The sequence below is a fragment of the Gavialis gangeticus genome, unplaced genomic scaffold (assembly GCF_001723915.1).
Source record: "Gavialis gangeticus isolate Ggan-Ray unplaced genomic scaffold, GavGan_comp1, whole genome shotgun sequence".
NCBI classification, from domain to species: Eukaryota; Metazoa; Chordata; order Crocodylia; family Gavialidae; genus Gavialis; species Gavialis gangeticus.
In genome coordinates this window covers 67,692,510-67,700,742 of record NW_017729029.1, presented here as the reverse complement: position 1 = coordinate 67,700,742, position 8,233 = coordinate 67,692,510, and the positions used below count along the sequence as shown (strand labels likewise).

General features: G+C 42.4%; 1 protein-coding gene across 2 annotated transcripts in view; it reads left to right on the top strand.

Annotated features, from left to right (window-relative positions):
* Positions 1-943: 943 nt before the first annotated feature.
* The window catches only part of FSTL5 (follistatin like 5), a 777,648-nt gene continuing 770,358 nt past the window's right edge, over positions 944-8,233 (top strand). For both annotated transcript variants that reach the window (XM_019521733.1, XM_019521732.1), the window contains exon 1: positions 944-1,271. The gene's annotated coding sequence lies outside the window, so the exon portion shown is untranslated. The remainder of the gene's footprint in view (positions 1,272-8,233) is intronic.

Below are 8,233 nucleotides of genomic sequence, written 5' to 3'. Positions count from 1 at the left end.
TATTTTTCTGCAAAATATCTATCTATAGATAGCAAGATATAGATCTGTATATAGATATAGTGATTTTTTATTTGATCTAATCCAGGGGTCAGCAATGTGTTTGGACAGTGTGCTGAAAATGCCCACAAATTTGGCTTGTAAGATGTTGGCATGCCAAGGGTGGACAGTGGCGAAGCTGCAGGGGGCCTGATCCTTGTTGCCACAGTGCAGCCCTCCTTCCCTTCCCTGCCGTCCTCCCAGAGGCATGCATGCCAAGCAAAATGTCTTCACATGCCACACTCTGGCACCCACACCAGGGATGGCCAGCCCCTGTTCTAATCGGAGGCATCCTCTCCCAACCAAGAGTTGTAGAGTTTTGCATGGTATCCAGATTGTCGCCGTATTGGTCTGGAGCAGGGGTTGGCAGTGTTTTGGGCAGAGTGCCAAAGACACCCACAACTTCAACTTGCAAGATGTTGGCAGGGGAACCACGCAGGGCCCGGTGCCTGCTGTGGCCATGTAGCCCCGGCTCCTTCCCCGCCAAGGGGCACCCGTGCCAAGCAAAAGTCTTTGAGCGCCACACTCAGGGTTGCCTACCCCTGGTCTAGAGGCGAAAAAGAACCTGAACCTGTGGTAGAGGTGACACCTTTGATGAGACCAACCAGATTTTTGCCCCCCCCAAAAAAGTCTTTAATAGGGAATGTTGCATTCCTTTTTGTCTCAGAGCAACAGGGCTCCCTCGTACATCCCCGGCACTCCCGCATCCCCATGAGGGAGGCTGCACTTGCTTCCCAGCCCCCTGAAGGGCAGGAGGGGGGCTTCGGGACTCGGTTGTCCCCGAGCAGAGGGCGGGCTCCGGCGGGCCCTCCCCGGCTCCTGTGCAGAGGAGGACGAGCCGGGGCTGACGTGAGGGCCGGGGCCGGGGAGGCGGGACCCGGCGGGGCTGAGTGGCAGCGCCGGGGAGGGAGGAGGCGGGAGAGTCGCGCGGCTCAGTGCCGGGGACCGGTGGAGGGGAGCGGAGCTGGTGCTGTCCACGCCGCCGCTGGTGCTGAACCCGGGAGGCGCCGGCCCCGCACGTGGGACTTGTGGAGGGCAGTGTGGGGGGCGGGGGAAAGCTCCGGAGTTGCCCCCAAACTGCTCGGCTGCCTCGGCGCTCCCCGGCGCGGCTGCGGATCGTCTTTGCCGGCACACAACTAGCGCTCCCTGCACCTGCCTTGAGCCACGGCCGGCGCGGGTCGCTCCTCGGGGACTTACGTTAGGGGTTTTTCGTGTCTGGGGGAGCCTCGGATCAGGTAAGGGAGACGCTGTCCTTTGCCTTCCTGGAGGGAGACCAGGCGAGAAGTTGTCAGCCCTCAGGGCAGTGCCAACAAAAAATAAAAGAGAGAGAGAAACACTTGGGGAAGAGCCGAGCCGCTCTTAGGCTCACAGTGGGCTCCGGCGGCCAGGGGAGGATGCAGAAGAAGTTGGGAGGGGGCTGCTTTTGGTTGCAAAGTTGCCACAGTTGTGCTGCTTGGATTGGATGCAGGGGTTAGGGGGGCACAGTTTTTTTTTAAAGTCTTCCTTTTTTCTTCATGGATGTAGTCAGTTATGTATTACATATGTATTCATGCAGTTATTTGTTTGTTTTTGATACTCATGGATGCATGCAGTTATTTACGTTAAGAGTCTGCATGCAAGAAACCAGTGCTGTTTTGGGGGGTGGGGGGCATAGGGAAGCCGCCCTTTGTTTTGCTAGGAGTGCAGGGGGGTGGACGGGTATGTCAGGTCAGGCTGGGAAGTCGTGGGTAAAGTAGGAATTAGAAAGGATTTGCTCAAGGGAGGTGGGTGTTGCAACACAGCAGTGTGCTCAGCATGTGGGAGGTGTGTTTTGTTTGGTGGGGGGGAGATCAAGAATGATGCCTTGGGGTAGACCTTGATGATGATAAGGTAAACTCAGTCTCTTTGAGGGGTGTCATCTTTTGCCCTCTCCAAGGGTGTGTGTGTGGAAAGAGGGAGGGAGAAAGTTGTGGGTTGTTTGTTCTAGTACTGGCTGCTGAATGTCAGGCCTTCCTTCAGGCTAGAAGTACATGTAAATGTGGAACTCTGATTTAATAATACAGTATTATGTTGTATTATAGGACCGCTGCTGTTGGTAATTGAATGGAACTGGGAAGCGTGGGCAGATGAAATGTCTCGCTATTTCAGCAGTATTTAACCTTTTGTGTGCTTAGCGGAGTGCTCTGCTCCACTTAGGGGGCCGCTACTGAAGATGTGTCTCTCCTGTGACTTGGCAGAGCTCTGCATGTGCTGGGAGAGAAGTAGGGACCTTTTTGTGTAGGAAAGGAAGGCTGATTCCACAATGAATAGACTAGCTGCTTGCAGCCAGAGCCAGAGAGATGATTGAATGGATTAGGCAGGCAATTAGGGCTCCCACACTGTATTTTGTGACCTTACTTATTACTTTATTACTCTAAGAAAGGTGATTCTTTTCCTTAGATTCAAGACCTAAAACACAATTGTTACATAACACATGTCTAATGTACGAGTGAAAGTACCCTTAGTTCATAAGCAGTTCATAACTTTTATGCTACTGAAATGAAGCAGGTCAAGAAGATTACATTCTACATTATTACAGCAATGACTTCCTTTCTCCCTGCATTATACTGTTTAATTCAAGTGTGATCTTATTCCTGAATATGTATCTACAAGAAGATAAATAAGGATAGTTGTCAGCAATGCAGAAATAATGATTATAAAGTTAAAAGCTGCTAAATGCGGGAAAAATATATTGCTGTACATGTTTAGTCATTTAATTACATGTAATTAGAATTGAACATTGTATTTCAGCAGTCCATCTATACTTCTTATTTATATTTCCCCCCACTCATAATAATTAGGAGTGACCCTCCCTCCCCACTTCCCACACCAAGGAGGAAAAAGTTTGTGTGTAGAATTCACATATACTGTTATCTTTCATTAGCCAACATGTTGCTTGTGTGAATATTTACTTGTTTAGTAATATTTTCAAAATGTTCATACATTAAAACTTCCACTTGATTTTTTTTTGGGGGGGGGAGGTGATATTTCTGCAAACTTGCTTTCAGAGACAGAAATGCTATTACAAACCTTTATTTTTTAAATATGGACCATTCAGTTAAACTAAAGATATGTATGAAGAAAACATGACAAGATTTTGTAATGCTGATATGTATGCATGCATGAAGGGCCTGAGCCTGTAAATCCTTACTTTTTTGAATAGGTCTTCCTCCCACACAGTCTGGTTAATCTCAGTGAGACTGCATGCATGAAGATAGTTTGAAGGATTGAGCCCACTGAGATTATTCCTAAACTTCATGGCATGGCAACTATTACGTTATACATCATGTACTTTTAAGTATATATACTGTTTTATCTTGACCACTGTAAATGTTTATATACATCGTTGGTATACATTATTGCTGTCTTCTAGAAATATCAAGCACTGATATAAAACAGAGATTTTGCCAATTCTGTAGAACTTTTCCAATGAGTTAAATGGAATTTCTCCCTTCACACAAAAATTGACATTCTTTTTTAACCTCTAGCTTAAGAGTAATTCAGACATTGTAGCCCACGAGTATTTCTTTTCTTCAGGTGGTATGATTAGAAAGTTTCTGTCTTCAGGAACAGTTCTGCATTTTGTTTTGGTGCTCTATTTCTCTCTTTCTTTTTTCAACAAAACTGAAGGATGTGGCATATTAATATAAAGTTCTAAAGACTTTAATAAGAGTATTTTACAGGTGCCAACATTATTCAAGGTAAATTCAGTGGTATGTTTAAATATGGAAGTAATGCAAAAGGTACCCAACATTCACACACCACTGTTACCATTAAGTTATTACTCAGGCAAAATATCCTGTTTAGTACAGGCTCCATTTTGGGCCTCTTCCATGCTGATGAACTAGATCCATTTCATAGATCTATGAAATCTATGAAATGTCTTCACATACTTGTTAATGTATGTACAATGATTACCTTAGTGTCTAAGATAGTCTTTCAGTAGTTCTTAACATAAATTTGCTTCTGCCCATGTAGTTATTTTGCAGAGTTAAACGATGACTTGTAAAAGTTATTGATTGGATTGAAAGTGAGAGTTGTCCATAATTCTGTCTGGGAAAAAATGCTCTGGTTTGATATAATTATGAACTGTTTTTCTGCACAGTTCTCTGTGCTTGTCTACCCTTTTGCAGTGTTTCTTTAACTAACTGAGGTTTAAAAAACACAGTATAATAAAACATAAAGCACACATTTTTATACAGACTACACACGTATATATATGTATATACATAATACTGTACACACACACCTATAATACACTCACTCTTCCTCTACCTTCTAGAACATCTAGAATACTAAAAGAAAAGTAATGCTATTACAGAAATCACTGTCACCGTTTCCAGGAAAGCCTCTTTACTTAAAGAAACAAATTCAGATACGGAGCCTAACCATGCACAACTGTATCTGCTTATATCACTTCTGAATCTGAGTGTTCTGAATTCAGAGCTTTCAAAGCTGGTTTGAAAAAGAATGCTCGCAGACCTGACAACAAAATAGGTTTTGGACTAAAAAAAAATATTCTTTCCAGATATTGCAGAGACCTCAGATTATTTCATTATGTTGAACATCCCATATATATAATTACCAGGCAAGGGAAAGTTATGAATCAAGTACTTGCCTTAACTCTTTCTTTTCCTGCATTCTTTTTATTGCATTTTAAATTAAGCAAATATTTTATGTATGTAATTATTATATCTTGTTTCAGGATGTTATGTCTTTCTAAAGAAAAGTGAAGGGCTTAGTGGATTCATCTGAGTTTCAGCCTGAAGAGCACTTTTTGTAGTTCAGACATTGGTGATGTCTGACAGTGAACTAAAAGTCAGTGAATTTGTTTGTATCATATTATACATATTAATACAATATGGTTTGTTTTACTTTTGATAAGCAGAAAAGATAACAATCTCTCTATGTGTTTTAGAGAAAGGGCAAGTTGCAAATTTATTAAACACATGCTTCTATGTGCTAAAGACTCAGTTTTCAGGTGACAGGAACAACCATGCTGAACGTTTTATATTAGGGAGTTGTGGATACTCACCATCTCAGAGAACAATACTGTATAAGAACTGGATCCCCCGGTGATACCTAAAGATCATTAAGGTCAAAGGTTCCTACCATTTTCTTGGTCCTGAGGAATTGCGTTATTTGCTTCCAACCCAAAGGAAGAAGTAAGACCTCTAACATTATCTCTGTGTATTTCTTCATAAACCAAACTTTACTCTTCATTTTTCTATGACTCATTTTTTTCACACTCTGTATCAAACTTTTTGCTAAATGATGTCCTCCCAGGTTCCTCCTGCTGGAAGTCACTTACTGGGGTTTGTTTATTTATTTACTGTATTTTCTTTTCTTTCTTTTCTTTTTTCACAAATGTGCACAACAGCAACCCCCCCCCCCCAACACATTAGCTATAATAATGCACAGAATAATGTAACAGACAGGTTACAATTAATTCTGGCCTGGCTTTGCCTGAACAATATGGGGTGTGAATAGAGACTGGGAAAATTCTTCACTGTCAGGGTCGCAGAGAAGCTGAAAAAAACTCATTGCCAGTGTCTTCCATGGCTTCCATTACCCTTTTGTTATTAATCTGAATGGTTTACAAGGCTGAGTACATTGTTTTAAACTAGCCAACACTGTTGTGGCCCATTCCCACATAAACAGATATGCAAGTGGGAATTATATTTTATATTTGTTATTCTATTGTTTTCCATTTTACTTGTTAGCCAGCAATTTTCACAGATATTTTGCTTTACTGGTCCAGAAATATACCATGATAGAAGCATGGCTATTCAATTCAATGGATTACCTTTATTCTTTGTATTAGGTGAAATTAATTACGTTATGGAAGAGGAAAGTGTTTTAAAGGAAGGAGAGTTAAAAAAGGGAAGAGAAACAGTTAAATGTGTGGAGCAGTTGGCAACACTGTCACTGATTGCTTGAAGTGGGTTGAAGTTCACAGTTTATTTGCATTTGAATTAATTGAGATTGGTGTCCAACAGAGCTTTTCAGAACAGCTTTCAGAAAGACTTCTTGTATAATAAAGTACTTGATAAGTACTTCAATATGCTTGAGGGAAGATGGTGAAGGGTATTTTCATGGCTTTGTTTTCTGTGATAGTGTTTTTTATTTAAATTTTTTCTTAAAGCATTACTGTACTTAAAAAATTATTTCTAGCATTAAGTATGTATTCCTTTTTATTAAGAAATGCCTTTTTCAAATGAGTATACAAAAGAGTATATAGGCAGGTTTCTATTACAATATTTAGGATTAAAAATGAAAATGAAGTTTATTTACAGAGGTAGTAAACACACCGATGATTAAAATGCATTTTTACATTAGCCAGATGTAATATAATCTATGTCTACCAAATTCTGTGTTTAATAAATTATAGGAATGTCTCAATTATTATGTATCACTTTTGTTCCAATGGAAACCACAAAAACTCTGAGGGGGTATCCTGTTCTTTCCTGGTCATCTATGTGGCCATTTTTTGGTATTTTTGTTCTTGGATTCATAGTCTTGTGCACATGGATGACTAGGTGCACCTACAGACTGGAGGCAGGAAGGGATAACATTTCCCCTCCCCTCCCCCCACCAAATACTGAGTGCTAGGGCACTCACTTGGAAAGGCAGATGTTCTAAGTTCCAGGCCTCATTCATTCAGAGGGGGTTTGAACCTGGGTTTCTGTCATTACTTTGCAAAGGACTCTAACCACTACAGGTCAGCCACTATCAAATACTTTCTCTGGAGCTCCTTTTGATACCTCCACCATGTTAAGTGAGTACCGCAGCCTGACCTGTGCTTAGAGTGGTGTTCTAGGAAATGAATATTGTTTGCTTCATGCATCATAGGCAGAAGACAAATGGACTCTGTGTTTTAGACAAAAGACAAGTTGTAAATTTATTTGCACATTTTCCTATGTATTAAAGACCAGGTTTTCAGATTAAATTAGCCTGAAATTAGCCCCCGTGGACTAAGAAAATGGTAGGCACCTTTGACTTTAATTAGGGTTACCGTATTTCCAGTTTCAAAAAAGAGGAAGTGTGTGGGGGGCAGGAGCAATGTGATTGGGGGGTAGTGATAGGCCCATGCACTGCCCCTGCCCCTGCATCTCACTCCCAAGCCACAGCCCCCCAGGCTGGCCGGTGCCCCTCACTCGTGACCCATGCCCCTGCAGCCCTGCCAATGCCCCTTACTCGCAACCTGCAGCCTCTTGCCCCCCCAGCCCTGATGCCCATGCAGCTCCCCACTGCTCTCAAAGAATGCCCCCACTTCTTCCCCCGGCTGGAGGGGCAGGCAGGCAGCCCTGGCACCAGCAGGCACCCATTTCCCTCTCATGCATGTGTGCATACATACACATACACATGTGCATGCACACACATGCACATACACACATTCACACTTTGCAAGCCCTGGCCTTACCTGCCTGCAACTGCCAGGGCTTGCGAGTAGATGAATGTGATGCCCCTCTCCTGCCCCCGCAGCCCCAAGCAGCTCCTTGCTAGGGCAAGCCAGGAAGCGCTGGGAAAAACTTCATGCTGAGCAGAGGCAGATCAAAATCTTGGACATGTGCTGATATTTTAAAAAACTGCCTGGACGGAGATGGGAGGACCCAAAAAGAGGAGGTGTCTGAGAAAACCCAGACATATGGTAACCCTACTTTAGTAGTCTTTTGAAGTCACATAGAGGGGTACAATTTTCCACAGTAGTTTTCTTTCTCAAACTCTCTCTGGCTGAAGGGGTCCCAGAACCCAGAATCCTAACCACTGAGCTAATTCAAGCAAAAGTGATCAGTATACACAACCTTTTTCTATTCCTGAATTGAAATATGGAAGTCATGGGTTCTGGACAACCTCTGCTCAGTGTGTAACCTAAGTCAAAAGCAAACGAAATATTTGCATCTAGAAAGAAAGAAATAAAAAACTAAAAACCAAACCAATATTCTTAACAATATTAGAATGTCATTATTCAAGTCAACTGTTCCCCCTTACCTTGAATATCATTTTCAGTTATATGGTCTTAACTTAGAAAAGATTTAGGAGATGTGGTCAGCTCAGAGAAGGAGAACAAAAATATGGAAAATGTGGAGAGAATTCTGCAATGAGGGAGTGTGAAGTGATTCAGGTGATATCGTCCAGAAAAGAGGCAAATAAGCAGGGACAAAGTAAAAAAATACAA